Raw genomic sequence first — 26,778 nt, 5'->3', positions numbered from 1 at the left:
ACTTAACATTCCTCGTCAGTATCCTCCAACAGGAACGCGCATAAGAAGATTCTGCAAGCGGTCTGGGGAGATTACCGCCCACGCGATATATGTACAGTACGGTTCGCTATGATAAAAGGAATATATAATGTGCGGCTATCATTTTGCTGGCTTTTTGTCTGCCCTCAGCACAAATGCACATTATTTGATGCTTAAGTAACATTCGAAAATGAAGGCATATAGGCTAAACTACGTTAATGTACTCCACAGTTGTATAAAAAGTGCTAGTGGCGTCAACCAATAGAGTTATCTGCTGCAAGGCCGGGCGATTGTACGGCTGCAAGAGGGGAAAATCCGCACATGCTTTTCACTCACGTGTTCACTATAAGAGTGGACCGGACTGTACGCATAGATGTGCCATCTAGAAAAATGCATGTGTCACAGTTGTCTTTCTTTTCTCTTTCTTTTTTTTTTAAAGAGTATGGCAAGATGATACCTCGAGAAACAAAGCGGCGAAAATTACCGGGTTCCGCCTATGGTTGCTGCGCTAATGTGCTAAGCTCGGGATGGTCTTTGCCTGAAGGTGGGCGCTTTGCTCACCGGCGAAAACAATATAAAAAGAAACAAGGACGCGGACCTCCTGAAGCGAAGAAAGGCTGCGAGATGATGGCTTCCCAAGGCACGCCGCTTGAATTTAACGGAGCAATTAAGCGGGAAAAAAGAAGAAGAAAATACAAATGTATAGCTATGTTTCAGTTGGCGAGGGGCGAATGGCGATGAGCTGGGCAGCAGTAAAAATGTCACGTGCGCGAAATTTATGGAAGCGAGAAAAAAGAAAGAAAAAAAAACGCTTACTAAAAACAAAGTCTGGCAACGAGCGAATTTTATTTTTAACGATGCAGAAACATACGGTGGACTTATTAGTAAAAGCTTCTACAGTGGCGACAGAGGGCCAAGAACTGGAAGACATGGACGCTGTTGTATACCTTGAAATAAGTAAGCAATAATCGGCAGAGCACTGGCAGAATCAAAAGTTGACACAATAAAACATTATACTTTATTAAATACGAGGAAAAAAAAAAAGCAAGCATGGGGCTCACAGCGCCGAAGTTTCTCTGCAACCTGGCGCATAAAGTTTTCTCGCTTCGCATGTACGCAACTTTACCGCAGCCACTGTGCCTGCCGACAACAAAGAAAACTAACGGCGACGGTGCAACAACGATCCCGGCCCCGCAGCGTCCGCTGGGCTAAAATGTGTGCTACGGGTGACCGCTTGAGAAGAGCGCCCGGTAACTCAGCGAGCTCCTTTGAGCGCACCGCCCAGCACAGCGGGGCCGTTGAATAGCACGCTTCTGTTCTTTCTGTGCGGCTTCACGAAAGTCAGTTCATCATAAACTTTTAGCCCACCGCACTACGCAGCGCGGGCAGAGACAGAGAAACAAAAAAGAAGAGAAAGAGAAAGGCACAAAAGACAGGCGGCGGCGCCACCCGGGCCGGCGACCTCTCAGCGATCCTACTTAATCGCCGCCGTAAACACGTCTGAGCTGTTAAAAGCTGGATTCCCGTAGGAGACGGTAGATACAGTCTCGGGCCTCTCTTCTGGGCCCCGTGCCGACAAAGAACGGGTCTCAGAAGAAAGGGCCGCTGAAAGCGTTTATGGACCTGAGAGCGTCGCATTTATGAGAGCCACGTTCGTCATCTCGTGCGAAGGTCCACGTGAGGAACCCACTAACCTACGCTTCCAAGCACTTTGTGGGATTATGAGGAGGATGAAAAGGAAGGAAGGAGAGCCAAGGAGGTCAACCAGACGCAGGCCCGGTTTGCTACCCTACACAGGGGAAGGGGTTTAAGGGAAGAAAAGAAAGGAAAGGGAGGGAAGAAAGTACTATCGGTGTGAGTACATGCGGGTGCCCACAACTTCACGGCTAGCTAACTATTGTGCAAACAGCGCTACATCAGACGAGAAAGTCGAAGATTTAAAGTGAAAAAGAAAAATCACCGACAAGTGTGTGTGTATATATATATGTGGATATATTTTTGTTTCAGTCGCCAAGGTGGTAGATCTATGGCCACCAAAAGTGCATCAAAAAGCAATGAAAGCCCTTCGACACAGCTAGGGAGACGCTGGCACTTGTGACGATTACTGATTCGACGGCATCGTCTGTGTCGGCAGTTCGGTTTGGCGGAGGCAAGGAATACACGTTTTGACAGCCTGAGAACGGAGAGTAGACTGGCTTTATTCATAGGTAAAAGCAGGTTTGCCGAATGGCAGTTCTGTCGCCCCAGTCGCGCAGCCGCTTAGCTTGCAAGAAAGAGCAAGGAGCAATGACCCTGACGGCGAGGACAACGAAGTGACGGACGGTCACCACATGTGTAATTGTGTCTCATTGGTGCATCTGAAACCTGTGTATGCAAGTAAACCAGCGACTTATTTTCGACAAGGACTTTCTGAAAGAAAGTTTTACTGTTAGTGTTTTACACGTTCTTCTGTTTGAGCATTACCTAATGCAAGAATGTATGGTTTATCTTATTTTATCCTGGATTATTAATCAACCATGGAGTGAAACCCATCGCCAACAAACGGCGGCAACTGCTCCCCTGTTTATTGTTACTTCAATAAGAAAAAAACAAACAAACGGGCTATCACCAAAGTGTTTACATAGCACAAATAAACAGTGTCAAACTGAGTAAACATGCAAAAAGAACAATGCAGTTTAAAGTACGAATAAACAAAGACAAGTAAAGAAAGAAATCGCGCTTAAAAGAATGAATGTGTCAGAAAATAATGTAGTTCATTCTACAAATAAATGAGATCATTCTGAGATATTAAAACGTATTGGTTGGGGTAATGACCGGATGCCTCCAGACGTTTCATATCATAGTTCTGTATTTCGAAAAAGAAAATAATATGAAAAAGTCGATCCAAGGATGAAAAAAAAATGGAAGAGTGGATCGCTCGGCGGCTTACGTATAATGTATGACGCCACACGAAGATGTCTCTTCCACAGAGGGTAACGATGACGCGTCAGCGCGCTGCTATGCTGGCAAGACGAATCGCTGTGACGTAGGAAAGGGGAGTCGTGCGTGAGCTTACCGGTTTGTCAGCCAGGGCAGAAACGCAGGAGCTGGCCAAACTGACGACCGTCCATTCAGTGTCCCATGTCACGTTCTGCGAGAAACAAGAGAAAGCGAATATATAAACATACAGGCGTGAAACAAGCCGTTGCGAGCGCAGTGAGATGCGTAAGGGCAAGCAACGAAGCGGCAACCATTTACTGACAGCATCAACGCTTGCTTTACTGGATGATTCGCTGCAGTTCCATCGTGCGGACGCCTGCAGATGCTGCCTTACTTAGGCAGGCAAGCGGTACTGCGGGGCATCGTGCTCTTCCATATGCACGCCTAGCAATAGTCCTGCGTCTGTCTTCCCTTTCACGCAACATCTAGCTATTCCATCCCTCGCGCCGGCATTACAATAGGATCAGTCACTGCTTAATGCATCTACTTTTCTTTACCGTCTATAGCACGTGAGCTATTATAGTGCGTATGCGAGTTTGCGAAGGTAATAATTAAATTATCTATACCTGGTTACATGACCAATCAGTTAGATTTCGTCAGGCACTTCATTAAGTGAGGTAGTCCCGAATTGACTGACTTATTCTGGATTCAATAGAAAATTATATACGTTCATAAGCACAGGTCAATGATCCAATAAGAGCATCTCTGGCAAAGTGCTTTAGGAAAAAAAAATAAAGAAAGCGGACATCTTCGCGAAACCGCAAAATCTGCCCTGGCTTCAAATCTTGCTCTTTATTATATATAATGAACATTTAAGTCGTTTCGCGCAGTTTCCACTTAAGTAAATCACGAGAGAAAAGTCTGGTAAATATAGATAGCGCGAAAAAAGTTGTTGTTTTTTCCTTGCAATTTATGCACGCAGGCGGACATCAAATGTTACAGTCCACGTGTACCTGTTCGACAAATGCAATTCATCGGTTCACATTGCATGGCTGCGCTCGAACAAGTTCTATTATATATCTATACTAGCTATGTATACTTTTGCTCCCGACTGTACATCTCGCGGAGCGCTTTGGAGCTATGTCAGATAATAGCACGTGTGAGCCTGTGGCGAGCCCCATAATCTGGCCGCCGTAGAAACAGAAAAAGAAGACCAACCCTTCCCCTACCGAGAAATGGGGGTAAGCGAAGCTTGTCCTGCGTGCACCTGACCTTCCTCACGGTTACGTAATCCAGAGGTAACGGAGCCGGATTACTTCGGCCTCCCGCTCCCTCTGCTTCGGATCTTCCCCTCGTTGCTGTCAGATTGTCTGGGCTCGGGTCGCTCTAACGGCCGGATCGGCGCGCCGACGGCGGGCCCTTTCACGGGCGAGTTCTCGCCGCCGCTCGTCGAAGGCTGCCAATTTCTCGGGGGACACACACAACGCGTGGCCGTCCCATCCGTTTCCCGGGAATGAACTGAACAGAAACGAAGCCGGCTCAGCGCGGGCGATACAATTTCCTGCCCTTTCCCTCCATGGAGGAAGCGAAAGGGCTGATTCGTAGCGCGCGTGGTGTGAGCGCGCGCCGATGCAGCTGGAATCGTTGCTAATGACTCAGGCACCGGCGCAGCTGTCAACTCATCAAACCACCCCTTCCCGCAGCTGCTCTGCTCCGGGAGCAACTGGTTTTTTTCGCGTGAGCACAACGCCACCGAACCTTGCGAGCCAACACAAGCTTCGCTTGAAACATTCAGTGGCGATTCAGCGGTAAATGCGTGAGAAATGCATTAGCATCACGTCGCTCCCGTTCGAAGTACCGGATCCATGATGATTTAAACAATGTCCACCGAATTGCAAACTTCTGTTCAAGAGCTCACTCGAAGCACTTGAACTTTAATGCCTCTATGAGGAGCGAAATGCAACTGACGGTGGTCCGGAGCAGACCGCCGTCACTTGCACCACACACACACACACACACACACACACACACACACACACACACACACACACACACACACACACACACATATATATATATATATATATATATATATATATATATATATATATATATATATATATATATATATATATATATATATATATGGCAAATCGGTTCTGCAGAATCCCGCAAGGTGCAGGAAGTAGAGAGATTTAGCCTGTCCGCTATTCTGGCAAACGAGGGCGGTTTGGGCAGATTGCCGGATTTGCGGGGGCGTAAACGTTAGCGGCCGGAGCGGTGCAATCACCTTGTGGCGCAGAGCTCAATCAGACAAACACAGAGCTAAAATTGCTGTGACCCACTATATTCTGCTTCACTGGTGGTGCAAATTTTCGGCAGCGGCGTAATTGTGAACACGATTACGCCGCTGTCGAAAATTTACACCAGCAGCTAAGCAGAATATAGTTGGCTTTGTGTTTGTGCGGCTGAGCTTTGCACCGCTAGCTGGCGCCACCAATCTGGCCGCTCACGTTTACGCCACCGCTCAACCGGCAAACCGCCCGCGCTTGCCGGAATACCGGACGCACTAAAATTCTCTAGCGTCATGAAAGGGAAAAATCCCGGACCAGTAGAGAGAAAGAAAAATCACCCTTAATGAGGGTAAAGAAGGCTTGATTTGTAGGAGTTGTTTCCTCTTCACGGGAATCCAGCGCCGTCTTAGCTGTGACCGCCCTCTCAAACAACATGAACTGGAAATCAAGAGGCGGGAGCTGGACAGCAGCGTCTCAGGGGTAAGGGAGTAGAGGAGGTAAGTCTGGATTTTGTTTGCAATTTATGACAATGCGCCGGAACGTTCCTAGCTGTTCGCAGTATTTACACAGTTCGTCATACTGAGTTGGGAACATGAGATTGAGCCTCCTTGGGTGCGGGAACGTGGTGGTTTACGACAATCTGATTGTTGTCGAGTCTTCGTGAACTGTGGAGACAGGCCAGGACGAAATTGTGCTCAACTGCAAAGCGTTCTTTCTGAGAAACCTGTATATGGCAATTTATATATATATGCGAGGAGAAGGGCTTAACCGAAGGTTATTATTCTAAAGACTAGCACACACCAACTAGCCCAGCTTTCTGCCTTGATCGCTTTAACCGAGGGTCCCGATTTTTATTAGTCATATCGACCGAAATGCGAAAGTTGTGGGTTCGGTTCCCACCTGCGGCAAGTTGTTTTTTCATCCACTTTAATTTCCATTAATTCATCATTTCTTTATTTCATTTATTAAGCACAAGTAATTTCCCCTATGTTGTCCTTGGTGTCAGTGTTTGTTGGCTTCTTATGATATGAATATATATATATATATATATATATATATATATATATATATATATATATATATATAATATGGAGGGGGGTGTACACACACCGCTCGACCAGCTTGCCACGTTTTACACACACACTTTACTCTTTGACACTTCTAATCCTAACGCAATAAAGAAAAAAACAAAGAAGGGAAAAGAGGAAACGAAGAAGAGAGAAACAGAAAAGCTCTTTAACCACACCGTGCAACCTCTAACGACCGACCACCTCTGTGTAGCTATACTAGCACAGACGGCGCGACCGCGACCGTTGACGCCTCGCCCGCCATTCCGCGGTTCCTGGGGCGGGCGCAGGCAGCTGCGCGCTGACCACCGAAAGGATCGTTCCATTCGCGAGGCATTCCCATCGGCCATTGCTGCCGACTGGGGAGGGGGAAGGTTGTCATTAGACGCCATCAGGGGGCGCAAACGGCAGTGACCGCTGGCGCGAACGCGTCCGTTCGCATACACACATAAGCGGGCTTCCCGCACGCCCGGACTGCGCCGCCAGCGAGCTGGACTATCGAAGCGAACCACGCCGTCGCGTGAGCGGACCCTATTGGGCACTTTATTAAATACACTTAGTTTCTTTCCCCGCTCGGGCCGACTTCTGTTTTGTCTCGCGCCAAAAACGGAATCGTCCACGACGATAAAAGAGCCGCCTGGCGGACTTAGCCGAAGCGATGGCTGGCAGAGGTTCATAAAACGGATCATTAGGCCGGACCCCTCGCTGCTTTCCACGGCGCTTACGAAAACACCCGCTCGTCTTTCTACCAGTATATACGGCGCTTCCCTGTCACGTTTTTTTCTCTTAACCTGAGCTCTTCTATCCGTTGCCGCAATGCATTTTTAGTTTTGTGCGTGCCACAGACACTTACGCCCATCTAACTCGCCCTGCGCTTGTTTTACTTCTTCAAAAGAAGCGGCAACGAAGCAAGAATTGCGAAAGACGTCCTTGCTCTTTTTTACATAACGCGAAGCCTTCTGCCGCATCGGTGCGCTTCTTGCGCAGAGTGGTGCACGAAAGGTCGCCTTTGACGACCAGCGCATCGGCGACGAGTAAACCGCGCTCTGCGCTCGTGATGACTAGTACTCTTTTTTTTTTCCTCTTCTTTTATTTCGCATACGCGATCTCCAAGCATCGCGTGCAGAAAATCATTTGCCCAGACTCTCACTACGTCCTTCCGTTTTCTTTTTTCCCCCTTTCTCTTCGTTTAAAAGAAATTGAGCAAACGAAAAAAAAAATTGCGTGAAATAAAAAGGTAGCGATACTCAGAAGTACGTCAGGAATTCTTCCGAACTGAGCGCAAGCCGCAGTTCATTTATCTTATGCCTATGTTCCTTCCTCCTCTATATTTTCTGGAAACATCAGCGGTGAACTTTAATTTCGCTAGCAGTGCAAAAAAAGATGCACTGCGCCGGTTTTCAGACAACGGCGAAAACACACCGTGAGCAAGGCCGACGCCGAACGAAGTTCTTTTTGGCAAACTAGATTCCGACCAGCGTTCTCTTTGTTTTTCGTTTTCTTTATCGATTCGGCAAAAGCATAGCGCATGTGCGGAGTGTGCCAAATATATTCTCTCCCGTTCGTTGTAATCGCATGAAACATGCCTGTGATAATTATCAGTCTTCTTGCGTTTTAGTATGCCGACTGCGCACGTATGCATTTGTTAGCGCTGTTGCCTCGAAAAGCGCGACAACTAAGCCGTGTTGTGTCATGAGTTGAACTGCCGCCAGGCGGAACTTCTGCTCTTCGATATCAGCATCTTCCTTTCCGCCATTGGTTACGCGGATCGAATAAAGCAACGGCGAAGCTATGGCCACCACCCTATGGGTAATCTGCCAGTGTTCTGGGCGGAGACAGGCAACATCGAGATCTACCTAGAAAGGTTCGATCTGTTCGCGAATGCAAATGCAATAGACATCGGAGAAAACCCTAGAGAAGACCTGTGCAACACTACGTAGCTTACTGCTGCCGACAACGCCCACTGGGGTCAAGTATGAAGATGACACGAAAGTGCTACAACAGGGGCGCTATAACGTAAAGCTAGGGCCCTATAACGTAAAACTATTCCAATATGTTTCTATTCCAATCTCTTGACTGTCAAATTTGCGTAACCGCCGACGCAAGCACCGGACGGTCACCCACAGGGTTGTCTCGACAGACCAATCAAACGCTCTCCTCGTTCATAGGAAGTCACTTTTGTTTGCTTGAAAAACCAATAACATTGCCTACACTGAGCGACTTGTCGCATCTAATTGGCTGACAGGAGGCGAAGCGAACGCTCAAGTGGAGAGGGATTCACTGGGGCAGAGCCAGTGCACTGAAAATCGATAACCGGATGAAGAGGGCGGTGCCGGCCGTCTGCGATTGGTCGGCTTCCATTACTTACACCCGGGTCACACGGGCGTTTGGAAGGTCTTCCAACCGATAGTCAGTTGACTCAAAGGTCAAGTTTGAGCTGCTACACGGGCGGTTTCGAAGGCCGCCGAGTCAATAGACCATCGTGTCAACGGAGCACCTTACAACTCTATCGAAATCTCGATGGCCTTTGAGCAACGGAAACGGAAATAGCGCGAACATGCCCTCTCGTTCACAGGGTGCTCGTACTCACGGTTAGAAAGAACAAATCAAACCAAAATGCTCTAAAATACTATATATGAATGTTATTAATTATTCAATAAAGTATTTTTGCCATTTGATATGTGGGAACTGCACGTACTCTCCACAACAGCGACGTGCAGCAACGCAAACGTTGCCGCATTTTCGTTACTCAAAAACTTAAAAACTAAACATATATGTATGGCAATGTATACAAACATTTTAATGTATAAACAAACATAAAAGAAATTATAGTGCTTTTAAATGGTTTTAATGTTGTTTAACTTTTTGTGACATGAAAACGAAAATAAAGATCCGCAGCGCTACACAATTTTGCGAGAAACGCCTGAACCACTGAACGGCCCTTCAAAAGTGCCGTGTAGCAGCGCGACAACTCCTTTGAGTCGATAGAGTTGTGGCGTTTCAAAGGCCGTTGACTGGAAGGCCTTCCAAATGGGCCCGTGTGACACAGGTATTAGCTTGCGGTGACTGGTCGAAAATCGCGGCGGCATGCAACGGAAGCTCAAGAATGAGGCTAAAACGGGCCCTCAGCAAAGAAGAGTCGGCAGAATCAGGTGGTAATCGTGCCGTAAGTACTCGAAAACGTTACACGGCTATGCAAGAAGTTTTATTATGCGCAAATACACCCATGCTCTTCGGCAGGTGCGAGTAGCCAGCGCCTGAGCGATCGGCGGCAGCCATCTTTTATTCCTTTCGGAACGGGGCAGCCTGCGGCTATTCAGAGCAAAATTCAGTTTTGTTCGGCATATTAATGCATCTTTAATGCGTACACGTCACTTTGACGCGGTGAGTTTTCGCGGTTTTGTGACCTCGCGTGACAGGCAGGTGAAGTGGGTGCAGCCCGAAAACTTTTGGTCAATAGCCAGGGGCTAATGGCGAAAAGGGGTCGAATCAGAAATATTTTTTTCTTTTTTTCTGTCAAATCATGCATAATCAGTGTGTACACATCATATCAGATGGAGAGGTATGGCGGTTTTCTTGACGTCGCGTGAAGGACAAGAGAAGTGGGGGTGGTCGAAAAAAGTTTTTGACCAATCGTGGAGGCCTGTTAGCAGAATTGGAATAAAAAAGTTCGGAATAGTTTTACGCTATAGGGCCCCTATTCCAAACTTTCTATTCCGATTCTGCAATCAGCCCTCCGCGATTGGCCAAAAACTTTTTTGAGCCACCCCCATTTCGCCTGTCTATTACGCTTCGTCACGAAAACAGCGATCGCCCATTCTGCTATAACGCGTACACACTGATTATGCATCATTGGGCCGAAAAAAAAGTTATTTCTGATTCGACGCCTTTTAACTATTAACCCTCGGCTATTCGTCAAAAGTGTTCAGGCTGAACCCATTTCACCTGCCTGTCACGCGACGTCACAATACCGCGAAAACTCACCACGTCAAGGTGACGTGTACACGTTAAATATGCATTAATATGACGAAGAAAACTGTTTTTTTTTTCTGAATAGCCGCAGGCTGCCCCGTTCCCAAAGGAATAAAGGATGGCTGCCACCGATCGCTCAGACACTGGCTACAAGCGCTTGCCGGAGAGCATGGGTTTATTTGCGTACAATAAACCTTTTTACGTGGCCGTGTAACGTTTTCAACCACTTTCGACACGTTTACGACCTCGCTCTGTCAACACTTCTTTGCTGAGGATCCATTTTAGCGTCATTCTTAACCTTCCGTTGCATGCCGCCGCAATATTCGACCGGCCATCTCATGCTTAGTATGGAAAGCGGACCAATCGCAAATGCCGGCACCACCGTCTTATCGGTTTATCGATTTTCAGTGCACTGGCTCGGCCCCATCGAAACCCTCTCCACTTGAGCGTGCTCCTCGCCTCTTGTCAGCCAATTAGATAGGGCAAGCCGCTCACTGTAGGCAATGTTATTCATTCTTAAAGCAAACGAAAGTCACCTCGTATAAACGAGGAGAGCGTTTGATTCATCTGTTCAAACAACCCTGCGGGTCACCGTCCGATGCTTGCGTCAGCGGTTATGCGAATTTGACGCCAGGAGATTGGAATAAAAACACATTGGAGTAGTTTTACGTTATGGGACCCAAGCACTACGCTCCAAAGCGATCTGTGGCCTCCGAGCGGTACTACTTCTACAAACTGGATCAGGAAACTAAGTGAGCCCTTCGCGCAGTATATCGTGTAATTGAAAAGTCTCGCCGATACATGCTCTTTCGGAACTTTCCTGCAAGAAGCTCTACGGGACCGCTCAATTGCTTAACCTGATCAATATATGCGGGGAATCGCTGGATTGATGAATAAGTGAGGGGATGCAGGCGCCATGAAATTGTGCCTAATTGTTAATCCGTGTTTGTTGAGTGGAGTGTAAATTACACACTGGTTTTCCTTTGAGGAGGTAGTAAATACCACCGCTTAGTAACTTGTCCCAAGTCCCAAGAAGGGTGGCGATTACAACTACCCTGCATTGCTTATTACGCTTACAGAGAACATTCCGTGTTACGTGAAAATTTACGGCCAAAACGAGATAGGCGTACGGCAAAAATATAAGTACGAGACACCGACAAATATGTCACTATTTTTGTTCACACAAAAACAAAAAGAGGCACTCCAGAGATCTTCCGACGCGGAAGTATTTGCGGAAGAAAGAATGCGGAGACAGGCAATAGCGCGAATGTAAAGTTATGCATTATAGATATAGTTAAAAATGTGAAAGCAAAAGAAAACAATCCTGAAAAACCATGTGGCGGGATCAGTGAGACGTGCGCAAACATGTCAGTACTCATTATTTCCAGTATTCCAATCGAGCTTCGCGATAAAGTCAAGGAGCTTTAAATTCAATCGATCGCTTATATAAAGAATATAGTTATGACATTTCATTCTATATGGCTGCGTATTCCGAGTACCGAAAATTCCATCTGCTATCACGATAACGTCCCCTCGTCTAAGAACGTTGACTTTGGTGAATGCACGCAAATTACTTATTTTTCATGTTAATGCACGCGGTATAAAGCAATCAGGTATAGACTACACCACCCTGTTGAATGTATAGATCGACTCAGCCAATGAATGGCACAATCGTGAAAGAGCGTCCCACGAAAGAGCTGGCCGCGAATGGCTGGCACCTGAGCGGTCAACGAATATCGAAAGCAGTCAGCCTGAAGCATCGCTCACGCGTGCAGAAATTCGGCCCGTCTTGATTAGTTATCACCAAAGCTGGGCACGCACGCACGCACGTACACAGAAAGACAGAGAGCGATGCAGAGAGGCAGAAGGATAGCTGTGAGCGAGCGCCTTGATTGCGCGTTTAGAATTTAGACGAAGTCCTGCATTTTTTGTGAACTTTACGAAATCGGAGAGAATTCAAACATCACACGATAACCGGTGAGCGCTCGCGCGCGTGCGAGTTAGTGCAGCCACGCTGCATGCGGGAGCAGTCATTGAAGCATGCCGTCAGGATTACCATGACAAGGTCCATGTCAGACCCTCATATAACAATGGACAGCATCTGGGACTCGTGGATAGAGGAAGAAGATACACTGATAGACTTCCTGCTGACATGTGCAACACACCAAGAGTAAACCAAATCACTCGTATATCAGAGCTCGCATAAGAATGATTTTTACGTGACAGATTTGTTCAGTACAAGATATTATTGTTACATAGCTGATATTGAAAAAAGGGACAACGCTCATTACACAAACAAAATGTGAATGCACGGAAAAGAAGCGTCGACAGAGAAAGATGACACGCTGGGTGAAAAAACAGGGAAGATAAGTTCGGGGCTGCCGCAGATTACTTTCTTCATCCACGTGCACAAATGGTCTTCTACACGCTGATATGCACACCACAGACAGCGGGGAGCTGCATGAGCATGCTACGCGTGCAATGCAAGCACGTTGTAGCATCAGCAGCTGAAGTAACGTTGTATCCATGAATGTTACTGCTGCCGCTTTCATGCGGAAAAAAAGAACATGTGATTTTGTTTGGTTTCGTGTCTCTCTTGTGTTCTTATCTTTGTCTGGCTCCTCCTTCGTTCGATCAGTTGCAGATAGCAATGAAATACGCAAAAATAAAAATATAAGAGTGGGGGGGGGGGGCAGGAACAGAAAGATGAAGAAGATGGTGCTCTTTTAAATTTAGGGTTCAGAAATAGCGAGACGAAGGACGCGAAGGGAGCAAGCAGCAGCATCGAACTTCTCTCGTCGCCGTGTCACCGCCTCGACGAAGAACAGAACGCAGAAAGGAAAACGGAAACGCACAAAAAGAGGCGCGGACTTGAGCGGCGAAGCGGAAACGCCACGCGCTCGAGACCTCGCCTGCCGGACGAACCGGAGTTGATTGATGGTCGAAGCGGCGGGAAGTGCTCCTGCAAATACTGGGACCGGCGCGCCGTGTTCGCGCAGCGAAACTTCAAAAACGAATCACCCGGCGCCTTTGCACCGCGGCTCTCTCCGCACCCTGTAAACTGAGTGGCGCTAGCGCTGATGAGAAGCGTGCGCGGGACGCGCCTGTTATTACTGCAAACAGTCTCGGTTCGCGCTTTGCGTGCACGAGCAAAAGAAGTAAGTAAATAAAGAAAATAAAAAGGGGGGGGGGGACGAAAGTAGCGGGAAAGTTTGTGGCACGGTCGAGTCGAAGGCACTGCATTTTTCCTTTATGTTTCTAGCACTATCTTACTTCAATGTTCCCGGAGAAGAGAGCTTCAACGCCGCTGTTCCCTTCTAACATTCCTTTTTTTTGTTTGTTTGTTTTTACATAATGCGAACCCCCTCGCTTCATGCAATAACAGTCACAACTTGAGGAATGAACCGCTGCAAATACAAGATTACCCGGTGATCTTGTTGTGAGAATACGACAAAAATGGTACTTCGACAGAAAGAGACATGACGCGCAGCCAAACTGAAGCATTTGCCCTGGAAGAATCGCGGCAAGAGTGAAAAAAAAAGAAAAAGAAAACTAGAAATAAAAAAAAAGAATTACAACAGTGTTTTCATCTTCGGGCTGCTTCTCATTTGATGAAACAAAGTTCAACATTATACAAAAAAAGGAGGCTCTCCCTTGGAAAACTTCTGTCTTGCAGGCTACCGCGCAGATATACAAGGTCCTGAATATTTGACGGCGCGTCTTCAAAAAAAGATTTTCCACTCACCGCTGCAGTGTTCTTGCTCAAATTTTGCAGAACGATCGCATTGTGTCGTCGACTTCGTTTACTATAACACTTGCTACGCTTAGCCGCCTGATTTTTAAGACAAAATGAGAAACTGTTTTCGCCCATGGGAAAAATGGCGTTCGAAAAGCCGGTCCTGGCACAGACTTGTGTCGCCGCCTGCCGGCAGCAACAGAAAGGAGCTGCTTAGCAGACGAAACGGCATCTTGAAATAGGCCGCTTACTTTTCTTAACAGGGCTGGGTTAACAGGGTTGGGTTGGCAATGCCCTCCACACGAGGTTTCAGGCAAATAAGGCCGTAATGTACGTGGACGCGGAGGAAATACCAAACCGACCGGCCTACTCACTGGCGGTAGTGAATCACGAAGTACGACTCATGTCGGTAGGATCGATAAAAGCGGCTAATTCGAAGGTAGCGGAAGAAGCGGCCATTATATTGGCTATCGCTACCACCACTAGTACCATTATAATAAGCGACTCCAAATCTACAGTCCAAAATTTCGCGTGGGGTCGAATATCCCCCGCCAAATCCACCCTCGATCGCAATTGTAACCACCGCCCAATCCAAATCGTCTGGGCTCCGGCCCACGAGTCGCTTCCTGGTAACGAGGCAGCCCACAACCAGGCTCGAGCACTCATCCTCCGAGCCGAAGGCCATCTACCAACCGGGGACAAGGGTACAGAAGCCGATAGCCCGGGCTGTCGGCGCGCGACAGCATGGTAGCATATGAGGAGATAACACAGCATCCATGTCTGGCCAGATAGGTTTATTCCCCAGCGCACAAAACGCTTACGAAGAGACAAGAAGTCGTGTGGAAGCAACTTCAAACGAATACCTTCCCAACCCCTTTTATTCTATCACGCATTAGTCCCTCAGTATACTCCAGCTGCTGTAAACTCTGGCGAAGAGAGAAAGCAAATATATGCCACATCCTCTGGGGCTGCCCTCAAACGCAGCAACTTAATAATCCCCAGGGTTCGCATATCGCTACCCCTCAGCAGTCGGAGGCCACGCTGCTCAGCTCCGACCCTGCAACACAAGTCTGCGTTTCGACCCAAGGTCTCCTGGCCGCCTGACCAACAGTGGACTCAGGCGCTGAACTTAAGTTCCATGTATGTGTGCCAAATAACTGTTTTTCCTGCTCCTCAGGCCGTCTAGCAGGCCGAGGATGCCGCCAGACCTCAAGGGCTTCTGGCCACCATCTAGGCAGGGTTGCCCCCCCCTCCCCAATCTGCCAGCTACATAAATAAAGGTTATTTTTCTCTCTCCTCCTCCTCACCTGGCGTTACGAATTTGCGAAGCATTTATTATTGTTATTTTTTTTTACATTAGGGCCGTTGTCGTTCACCAAAAGTTCCTCAAACTTATGAGGTTCACTCTTTGGCTGTTTTAGGATACGCTGTAGCCAATTTTTACTGATAAACAATGAACTAGGCCCGAGCAGACGGCATCAAACTCCATGACCTCACGGCACAGCGCGCCGGTGCGGCAATATTAAGGTGGCATCGCCACCTTAATATCTGACGTACCTTCTGACGTACCAAGCGACTTGTCGCCATAAGGTGCGTGTGTGTGTGTGTGTGTGTGTGTGTGTGTTTTGGTTGGAATGGTAATTTACTAACTCAGATAAAGTCATTTTTTCTGTTTGGTGTCTCTTTGAGATAAAAAAAAAAAACATTTGAGTCTATTTGTACGCTTTACGGACATCTATCTACAACACAGAACAAGATACGATATAAGAGTCTAGTTCAGTGAAATAGAGACAGAGAGAACCTTTACTGCGTTAAGACAGAAGTTCTGGTTGGCATGTGTGAGAGGGAAGAGGAGAATGAAGGTAAAATGACCGCGCTTTTTTTTTCAGTCGTTTTCAGAAAAGGAAGCCCTATTTAAGAGTAACGATTTTCCGGTTAAGAACGTTGCCACTTCACTCCAGCTTTCCTGTCGGAGAAGCTAACGTCTCCAGACGTTTTTCCAGACGACGGCCATCAAGTTGTTTCTCCTCTTGACCACGCGGTCAGTGATTGGACAAGCTCAAGGAGCGGCGTTCATCCCCAACCCGCAATGCAGCGTCCAGGATGAAAGAGGCCCGTAATGGCGACGTCAAGCCTTTGCGGTACGTGCAAGCGAGCGACGACGACTTAGGCAGAGGGGCTGGCACATGTACCGCGTTTTCCTGGTTCTAGACCCGTCTCGATGTTTAACCGAATTCGCGTGCACAACCCACAATAAAAACACATCAAATATTAAACACTATTCCGCATCTTCCCCGGTCTCCTATTCTTCGTTGCATCGCTATCATCCGTAGCAAATAAAAATTTTAAAAAAAATCCGAGAAAGAACCAAAATTGTTTTCGTGTTCTTTCTAGACAGGCCTAAATGTATTTGATATTTCTATTCTGTTCTTGCTAAATATTCAATAGTGGGCCTGCGCCATATCACAAATATACCAGCCAATAAACCAATCTTGCAATAGAATTCATTTGTTTACGAAGAATCGCCTCTTATTATCCGATTGCCTTCACTTACTTACTATGTTCTTCTTTTTAAAGATTTTCCCGGCGCCTGTTCTTACAAAGGGTTCTAGCGTAGAAGCCATTTCGTTAATTTTGGTCGGTTTTCCGTGCTCAGGCAAGCGACGGCAACGAATTATACATCGCCGTTGACGGGCTATCCATGTGGATGCCAGTGCGGGGAGCGCTTCCAGGAATGAAAACAATTCGAGAGTACACATTGGTTGTACAAAATGGCGGCAGATGCGACCGTCCCGATGTCCGCCAGATTCTCCTTTGCCTGTTTCACAGATTTAAAGACGTCTCCCTATAGACATTCGAGCTCTGCACAGCCAATGAACTTCATCGTGATCGCGTGACATGTTGCGACTATTATCGCGCGCTATATATCTATACTTTACGTGGGTCAATGCCTCTCTCTCTCTTTCTTCTGTCTTTCTTTTTACCCCCTCCTTCCCTATGGACTGCAGTAAAAGGCAAGCAACGCTGTTGGCCATGCACAATGTTGTAGTACATCAGTCCTCACTGTAGTATGCCAGTGTGAAAAATAGGGGCCTCGATAAGACCCGAGTAAATACGGTACACAAGGGGAAGAGAGGGCGCCGGGGAACTCCGCTGTTTGCCCACCGGTCGTCGTACGACAACGCGGAAAAGGCGCGCACCGAACGGTCCCGCGTAGCTGGTCGAACCGGAGGGCATTGCGCGCTCGGAGACACGGTGTCGCACAGCGCCACGCCGACCGGCAGGGGGCCCGTGTTTGCACTCTGCGTGTTTGTCGTTGACCGCCGCCGCTGTGCCCAACGTTGAGTGTCCAGCCATGCGACGACCGCCACAAACGCGCGCGGTGATCATATTTCTCTGCGGGTGACCGGTAGTCACTGCTCCGCCCAGTGCCATTTGCGGCGAGCTTCCTAATGGCACTCACTATTTCGGACGAAAATAGAGAGAAAGAGAGAATGTTATTAGCGCTTGTCATGGTCGTACGTCACTCCCTTCTTTTCGTCTTGTTACCCACCGCAGCGGCAAAGTTGATATATGGCGTTGGGGTACTGAGCACGAGATCGCGGGTTCGAATCCCCGCAACGCCGGCTGCGTTTTGGTGGGCGAGGAATCCAAAACGTTCGCGCACTTATATTTGGGTGAGCTTTAAAAGACAGCTGACGGTCAAAATTATCCCGTAGCCTTTCACTATACGGCGTTACTCATAACCCGCTGTGCAGATTTGGGACGTTATACCTCACAATACAATAGTTAAAGTATTATTAATTCGTCAAATTTCTATAGCCGGATCCTAGGGTCTTCTATGCCAGCGTAGCAGGGTCTAACAAAACAGCTGTGGTTGTCTGCTTCTTACTTGCGCCTTGTTCTCTTCCGCTTTTCTTGTGCTCAAGGTGAGGCAAAGCGTGGAAATATTTTTTAACGACAATAAAGGTCGCGATTAAGTCAGCTTATAATGTCATGTCAGTATTCTTTCACAACTGTATTTTTCATTCACATAACGACAAAAAAAAGGAAAGTTGGATACTACAGCGGAGGAAATGAACGCTGAACCTCTTAGCGTTTCTTATATATCACGCATTAACGTCCACGAGTGTTAAGTCACGAATTTAAAAAATGTTTCCTCGTATTCGGGTCGTCTTGGGCGTGGAAGTAATAGAAACTTGACAGGCTGTCTCTCTAGCGTTTTCTTTTTTAGGGTGCAATACAGTTGTCCTTTAAGGATATGTCATTTGCTAAAGACCCGAGTAAACGAAGTCGAAACTCACAGCTTCAAGTTGGCGCCACCACCTTTTTTTCCTTTTTCGCATCTTCCCCGACTGAGCAAGCATCCTCCCACGGTAAGAGTGGCCGTTTTGCTATTTCAGGAGCTTAAACTATTCATGCAGATTAACTTATGTCTTTTTAGTATCCTTTTCATCATACACCTCAAGACGAGGAATTTTAGCTGAAATCGACGCAATCATTTCGATTTATCTCTTTCACTAAGAAATTGTACACGGTAACCTAAAACAAGTAAACTCAATTCCTTAATAATGAAGCCAGGTAACTTGAACAGAAGTACGTCACGAATGACACGAGCACATTTTCCTTATCATGAGTGTAAGCGCGGTAGCATTCGAAAATATGGAGGACGCTTAAGCTTCGCCTTGAAGAGTAGAACGCGACAGCATTCAAAGATCCCTGACTGCTTATCAGGCTTCCCGGCAGCTGAAGCGTATGTAACTGTAATGTTTACCGGGAAACGCTGGTCGCGAACGCTATGCACGAAGGCGGGCGTTCTGGTAGAAACGCGGCCTCTTGCGTGGGCCGCGATGCGGCGGAGGCGAGTGCCATCTGGAGGTTATTGCAAGGACTGCTCCGTGGCCTCCGCGCTTCGCGGCGCCGGCGCGCGCAAATGTCAGACGCCGTGGCCGGTCTATGGTAGAAACGCAGGAATGGTAGAAACGCAGGAAAAAAGGTTTCTTTACGTTTTCGCGACACAGAATCATGTTTCCTGGAATAGCCAAATTACAATCTGACGCTATCACATCGGTAGGTTGTGTGTAAGTCGTACTTTTCGATTTTTTCGATTTTTCGAAGTCGATTTTTCTGCGTATTTTAGCTTGAGAAATTCAATTAGTTCAGTAGCTTCCTTGCGCCTTATGGAGTGGTTCAAAACTCTTTTTGCCGAAACGACGTCCGACGCCGAATTTTCTGCGACACCTCGCGCCACTTGAACCCGCCTACACGACCTTTGACGGCATGCTCCCTCGGGCGCTCTATATAACAGAACTGAAAAAAAGTCGCCATCGGATCAACAACAAAACAACAACAGCAGCGACGACAAAACTAAAAGCGGCAACGCAACAAAACAGCGAGAAAATTTGGTCATTACTGACGAAAACAGGAAAGAGGGAGGAGATAACATATATAAGGCAGTAGCGATGCCGGGAGACATCATTAGCGTAATTACAGACGCAGTGTCGACCTGATACCGAGAAGTGCGAACAGGTTGGCATTCGGGAAGCACTATGTGCTGGCAGAGTAAGCAGCCAATGGCTTTGGACGCTCCGAACTCTTCCGAGCTGAACGCTGCACTTTTCCTACTCGACAAGATACGTAAACATAGATAAGGTGGCCGTTAAGAACGTGCATTGCCCCTAATGCAGTTACGCAAAGTGCATGTTTGGTGGCAGTATATACGATGTCACCAAATTTAGAAGACTGAAGACGATTTGATTACCTAATTAAAATTCTATTTAGCGCTGGGTAGCACAGACACATGAAAGTAGACGGAAAGCGAGGGCTCGCGTTTGCGTTTTTCTATGTGTCCGTGCTTCATAGCCTTAATCACGTGAATAATTATGCAAAACACACAACAAAAAAATGGCTGTGGCTTAGGTAAGGTTAAGCCCAGGATGCGAAGCATACTAGCCTTATTTTAGTTGTTGAACCACTGTTTAGCCTGGTGAACTGCTGTTGCTTGGCTATATTGGGTTCGGCTAGAAGGAAGAAACAACTCATGCGTTACTCTGCTTGGCCTTCAAGAGTGGAACGCAACAGCGTTCCCGTCGACCCGCCAAGGGGTGTAAGACAATGGGCTACAGGGCAGCGACTACGCGCCCCGCATTGGACGCGGTGAGCGTCGAGCAAAGCAGCGTTCGGCGCGGCAACGAAATGTGCGCCTGAGCAAGAGACGCACGCCTTAGAAACAGCTCGTTTCTAAGGCAACACCGCATTCACTAGAGGCGCTTTTGTACCGCTTTGAAGCATCGTACTCGTGGCTCAGTGGTAGCGTCTCCGTCCCACACTCCGGAGACCCTGGTTCGATTCCCACCCAGCCCGTCTTGCAAGAGTTGAGCCAAAGCCACTTCTCCTCTGTCGTGACGTCACGGTGTCACGTGGTTTCATGGCGACACCGCCGCGCCTGAGGAGCTGGGTTGAGCTCTCGTAATATGCTTCGCATAAAAACTAAACCGTTTTGAGCATACTAACAAGACTGCCTAGAAAGACTCATCGCTGATAATAAATAAGACGAGCTAGACTGCATCTGTAGCAATCTTTGGTAGGTGCTTGTTGCGCTGCAGATCGCCCTAATGAATTGGAACAAAGTGGCGCCAGCGCAATTAATTATTCCATTCTAGTAAAACTCTTACAAAAGACATGGTTCCAATGGGCGCGTTCCACACCTCGCCGACCAAAGTTTCTTTTCATTTTTCTTCTTCTTTTTCTGTCGTGCAGCCTGCCGGCAGTACATGAACGACAAGCTAGAACTATGAACTTCAGTTGAGAAAATTTGCGGCGCGCCCTTGTCGTGCAATTATAAATCGCAAAAAAAAAAAACGCGCTTTATGTTTCTCTCGCATACGAGAAATTCCGCGCACGTCACCTGAAAGACGTAGCGCGTAGGTAGCAAAATTAAGATTTTTGCAGCGTACACTGCGTAGAAATTGGGGTAAAAAAAAAATATAGATACCTCGGCGGAGACGCGGACTATTTGGGCCTCGGTAATCGGTTTTTAACGATGAAACGCCGCAGGAAAGGGATTAAAATTTCCAAATCGTTCGCCTCGCTCATCGCGCTCGCCTTGTACGAGTCAAGAAGTTCTACTTTGGCGCATACGCTCGAATGAGAAGGAGACGGTCTGAAAAATCCATTTGCGGATGAAAAGAAACTGACGTGAAAAAGAGAGAGAGAGAGAATGAAAAGGAAAGGCAGGGAGGTTAACCAGATATGAGTCTCCGGTTTGCTACCCTACACTGGGGATGGGGGATAGGGGTTAGAAAGATGACAGAGAGGGAAACGCAAAAAAAAAAACGAACGCGCACACATGGAGACACACACATAAAAGGCGTTCCAGTTAAAGTCGTTCACACAGGCCGGTAGATCGCAAGAAGCGCAAAAGCGCTTGCACGGCCTTCTTCTGTGGCGGTAGGTCCTTTCGATGTTGCAGAATTCTTTTTTCGGATAGCGGTTGGTCGTCCAGTTGGTCTAGTTCCTGGCTGAGGCATGCCCTCTGTGGACTGTACTGCGGGCAGGTGCACAAAATATGCCCAATTGATTCTTCATGGCCGCAGTGGTCACAGGTTGGGGTGTCGGTCATCCCTATGCGGAAGGCATAGGCTTTAGTAAAGGCAACGCCCAACCAAAGTCGATATAAAAGCGTGGCGTCTCTACGGCGAAGCTGTGATGGCGCTCGAAGACTTAATGCTGGATCAAGTGAGTGCAGTCGCGGATTTCTTAAATGTGGCTCATTCCATTGCGACGCGGTGCACTGCCGAGCAAGTAGCCGGAGCTTCCGTGCTGCGTCAGTTCTAGAAAGAGGAATGGGGACGTGGCGCTCCTCAGTATGGGCTGAGCGGGCAGCGTGATCCGCCCGTTCATTGCCGACAATCCCGCAGTGACTTGGAAGCCACTGAAAGGTTATGTCGTGGCCTGCATCACTTATATGGTGTAATGTCTCTGTAATATGGAATATTAGTTGTTCGTGCGGTCCGCGTCGTAAAGGTGACAGTAGAGACTGCAGTGCCGCCTTCGAGTCACAGAATATTGTCCATTTGTGTGGCGGTTCATCACCAATGTGATGAAGAGCAGTAAAGAGCGCTGCGAGCTCTGCTGCTGTCGATGTTGTCGCGTGGGTCGTCTTAAATTTGATTGTTGTAGCTTTCGCTGGTATGACGATTGCCGCCGCGGAGCTGCTTGGAAGGACAGATCCATCAGTGTAAATATGCGTAGAGTCACGGTAGTTCTCGTACAAATATAGTAGCGTGAGCTGTCTAAGGGCTGGTGATGACAGATCAGCTTTTTTCGAGATACCAGGTATTGCGAGGTTGATTTTCGGCTGAGCGAGGCACCATGGAGGGATCGAAGGTCTCGCAGCCGGAGTGAAACAAGCTGGCAATGATTCATCATATGCAGTTATCGTTTGGCTGAAAGATGTGTGTGGCCTGTCCGCTGGTAGAGAGGCTAAATGGTGACGAGGAGTCCTGGCTAGATGCCTTATATGGGTCCTGAGTACTTCAATTTCAATGTGGGTCTTGACAAGGTGGTCTCTAGCGATTGCTATCGTAGCCACTGTTGAAGCACTCTGAGGCAGGCCTAGACAGATCCGGAGCACTTGACCCTGAAGACTTTGTATAGTGCGTAGATTCGTTTTGCCTGTGTTGTTTATTGCTGGCAAGCTGTATCGCAGAAATCCCAGAAAAAGCACCCTGTACAGTTGTAACATGGCACTAGGCGACATTCCCCAGGTCTTGCCAGCGAAAAATTTGAACAGGTGGCATATGCCTGTCAACCGTTTTTTCACGTAAGATATGTGTGGGCTCCATGACAAGTCCCTGTCGATTATGACACCTAGAAACTTGTACGATCGGACCCGTCGTATTACTTGGCCATTTATCGTTACACTGTAGTTTGCCATGGGTTTGCGCGTAAATGGCACCAGTGCGCATTTCTCGGAGGAAATTTCGAGGCCTCGATTACGGAGGTAGACAGCAGTTTGTGTCGCGGCTTTCTGAATTCTCGCTCGCAGCTGTAGGCGTGTTACTGCAGATGTCCATATGCAGATGTCATCCGCGTACATTGATAGCCTGACTGTGGTTGGCACGTGCTCAAGGAGAGCAATTAGTGTTAGATTAAATATCACGGGGCTAAGTACACCGCCCTGGGGGACGCCGCGGTAGCTATGATGTAGAGAAGTATGGCCTTCCTCGGTGCTTACAAAGAAGGATCGCATGGATAGATAGCTCCGTATCCATTGAAACATCCGACCACCCACTCCTACCTCTGCGAGAGCAGAGAGGATGGCTTCATGCGTAACGTTGTCATACGCCCCTTTAACGTCGAGGAATAAGGATGCGCAGAGACGCTTACGGCGTTTTTCATGTTGAATGTAGGTGACCAGGTCGACGACGTTATCGATCGATGATCGACCGCGTCGGAAGCCCGCCATGGCATCTGGGTAGGTGTTGTGGTACTCCAAGTACCACTCCAGGCGTCCTAGGATCATCCTCTCCATTACTTTGCCCACACAGCTTGCCAAAGCGATCGGGCGATATGAGGAGAGCTCCAACGGCGACTTGCCAGGCTTCAGCAGTGGAACAAGGCGACTTGTCTTCCAGGTTGTTGGTAGCGTGCCATTTCTCCAAGATTCATTGTACACCTCAAGAAGAACCCCTCTCGCTCGCTCCCCCAGGTGACACAAAGCTCGGTAGGAAATTCCGTCAGGTCCTGGCGCTGATGTGCGGCTACACAAAGCTAATGCTGCCTTAAGTTCGTGGATCGAGAATGGTAGATCCAACCGGTGATCACGTGGTGGCGGACAGCTGCTCGAAGGCGATGGAATGTTGGTAGCTATGAGTTGGCCGGATAATCTGGCGCAGAAATCTTCTGCCACGTCAATCTCCGATCTCTTTTGAGAGAGGGCAAGTGCCTTGAATGGGAATCGCTGTACGGGAAGTGTCCGCAGTCCGCGCACCGTTCGCCATAGTTGCGATAAAGGCTTGCGTGGATCTAGCGACTCACAGAAGGCAGCCCAACGTTGCGATTCGAGCTTGTCTAACCGGCGCTGTATCTTCTTTTGCGTGCGCCTGGCGGTCCGTAGATCGTCCATTGTTTTCGTACGTCGGTATCTTCGTTCAGCACGTCGTCGGATTGCTCGAAGTCGTTCTAGTTCCACATCATAATCATTAAGTTTCGAGGAGCATGTTAGAGTACGCATAGTGTCTTGCACCACGCTCTTGATTGCCTCTTCCAAGTCGAAAGATGGATTGGCGTCGCAGTGTTCTTCCATAATAGACTGAAATTTAGGCCAGTCCACTCTTTGGATCGTATCCCGTATTTTGGAAGCGGTCAATCCTCTGATCTTGATGTACGTGGGGATATGGTCGCTTCCGTGCGTCTCTATGTCCGCAAACCACCCTGCATGTCTGACTAGGCCTCGTGAGACGAAAGCCAATTCAAGACAGCAGCTGTACGTAGAGCCACGTAAGAACGTAGGACTTCCATCATTCAGCAGCCAAAGTTCATTACTGGAAGCGAAAGATACCAGAGCTCTGCCTCTTGCGTTGATGATCGGACTTCCCCAGAGTGTATGATGGGCGTTGAAATCTCCAGTGATGACCCAGGGATTGGAAGTTGAGGAAAGGATGTCTCGTAGTCTTTTGTAATCAAATCGACTTGACGGAGATAGGTAGGCGCCTACAAAAGTGAAGGCCAGATTCTTTTTCCTTACGTTTAGGCATATATATTGATTACTGTCATTAGGTGGTACAGGCTGATGAGTGTAGGTGAGGTCACGGCGAATGAACACCACAACCTTACTGTTTTCATAAACAGCTGACGACATAAATGATTCATATCCAGAAAGCCTGGTTTTGTTCAATAAGTTCGGCTCGCAAATGACGATAATGGGAAACATATTGGTGAACACGAAGCGACGGAAATCCGAAAGGCGCGCTCTGAGTCCGCGGGCATTCCACTGAAAAATAGCTGCTTGTCGGACCTCTTCCCTAAAAGACCGTGGGTGTGGAGCCATGATCTACTCAAGGGTTGCAAGCACCGGACTCAGAGCGTCCAGTACTTGAAGCGCACTTGTGGCAGACGGTGTGTGCATGTTGCTTAGCAGCACGCGAATGGCATTCATTAAAGGCCTAATAAGTGCTATCACTTGCTCATCTGTTTTCCGCGACTCCTCGGATACAGCACCTTGCTGTACTGGGGGCGGCTTCTTCTGCGGCTCTTCTGGCGGTCGTGTACGCGGAAGTGGCGGCCATTCCTTTGTGGAGAGAGATCTGGTAGTTTGCTCCCTTCCAACATTGGTGATCGGAGTGCTGGAAACGTCCGCTGATGATGATGCTTTACGAGGGGACTTTTCCTGAAAGCTTGATGTTTTCCGCCGTGAAGACCGTTGTCGGTGACGTCGTCTTCGCCGTACTTTCACAGCGGCCTCTTTGTGGGTAGAGTTGTCTCTCACCATTTGCTTAAGAATGGTGAACTCTTTCTTGATCTGGGGACAGTCTTTGGAAGAGGCGCAGTGATCACCTTGACAGTTAGGACACTTGAAAGTGGTTGCGCTGCAGTTGTCTTCTGAGTGGGGTTCGGCACATCGAGGGCACACGGCCGAATTTCTGCAAACACCCTTCACATGTCCAATCTTCTGACAATTGAAGCATTGCATTGGTCTTGGAATAAATGGTCGAACCTGGTGGCGAAAGTGGCCGACCTTCACGTAGGGTGGAAGGCAGTCGCCTTTGAAGGTTATCTTTACACAACGTGTGTTGCCGAGGCGACCAACATGCACAATCACGTTGTGTTCGCTGGCTGGTTTTATGAGAATTGGGAGGTCTGCATTAGATATTTCATTGTCAATGTCATAGATGACTCCAGTTATTGTGGCACCATTCGTTGGCACGATGGATGGGACCTTGATGTTTCCCAGCTGCGTTACATGTTGTAGTATGGTCAGTGCACTCGGGTTCATCACATCGATTGCCAGGATGTTTCGTCTAGTATTTATCCTGACATCCTTGATCTCATTTGGCACGGTGTTCTCTAGATACACGGAGAGTGCTTGCCTGTTGAGGACGCGCAGGTTGTCGGTAGCGTTCTGTGGCACAAACAGGATGGAGTGAGGCCATCGCTGAGGAGCTGTTTTCACAGTGTTCGAGCTGGACGCCGAAGATGAGTTGATAATTCTTCGTTTGGCCTTGCGGTACTGGACAAGTCGAAAGCTGTCCTCCGAGGACTCGTCACCTGATGCGCAGTACAGCTCTGTGTCCTCGCTACCACTTGACGTACTTCCTCGCTTCCTCGAACCGATGTCCGCGGGTGAACGGGAACCGGGAGGATCCTCGGGGTGTTGTACATCCATCACCGCGATGGAGGGGGCGGTAGACCCCACAGGTGCAGTAAGAAGTCCAGAAAAACACAGAGACGGGCGAGATGTGAAAACTGACGTGAAAACTTCTCCTGCGGCGCCGGCCTCGCTCCAACCGCAAGTTTAACAGCAAGCGCACAAAGAACTATCTCCTCTTCGAAGCAGGCCTGCAGCGTTTTTCTTCGCGGGTAGACAAGAACGCCTTTTGTTCCTTCGTTTTGCATTCGCAAGCGCACTCCGAACTGCCGTCTCTCAATACGGACCGAAGTGCGAGCGTTTGCGCTTCGCAAGGCGCCGCAAACTTGATTTGCGCCGGACGGAATTTCCTGGCAAACGCTTCAAACACGTATTACGCGGCGGAATTGACGTGAACTCATC

At 48.1% G+C, this 26,778-nt stretch overlaps 1 protein-coding gene across 11 annotated transcripts in view; it reads right to left on the bottom strand.

Moving 5' to 3' along the window:
* The window catches only part of LOC135903907 (leucine-rich repeat-containing protein 24-like), a 1,007,861-nt gene that overhangs the window by 171,563 nt on the left and 809,520 nt on the right, over positions 1-26,778 (bottom strand). For all 11 annotated transcript variants that reach the window (XM_070535219.1, XM_065434365.2, XM_065434370.2 and 8 more), the window contains one exon: positions 3,074-3,148. The gene's annotated coding sequence lies outside the window, so the exon portion shown is untranslated. The remainder of the gene's footprint in view (positions 1-3,073; positions 3,149-26,778) is intronic.

This window comes from Dermacentor albipictus, chromosome 3 (genome assembly GCF_038994185.2).
Source record: "Dermacentor albipictus isolate Rhodes 1998 colony chromosome 3, USDA_Dalb.pri_finalv2, whole genome shotgun sequence".
NCBI classification, from domain to species: domain Eukaryota; kingdom Metazoa; phylum Arthropoda; class Arachnida; order Ixodida; family Ixodidae; genus Dermacentor; species Dermacentor albipictus.
The sequence above is the reverse complement of the archived record's forward strand: the minus strand, read 5'-3'. Positions and strand labels throughout refer to the sequence as shown.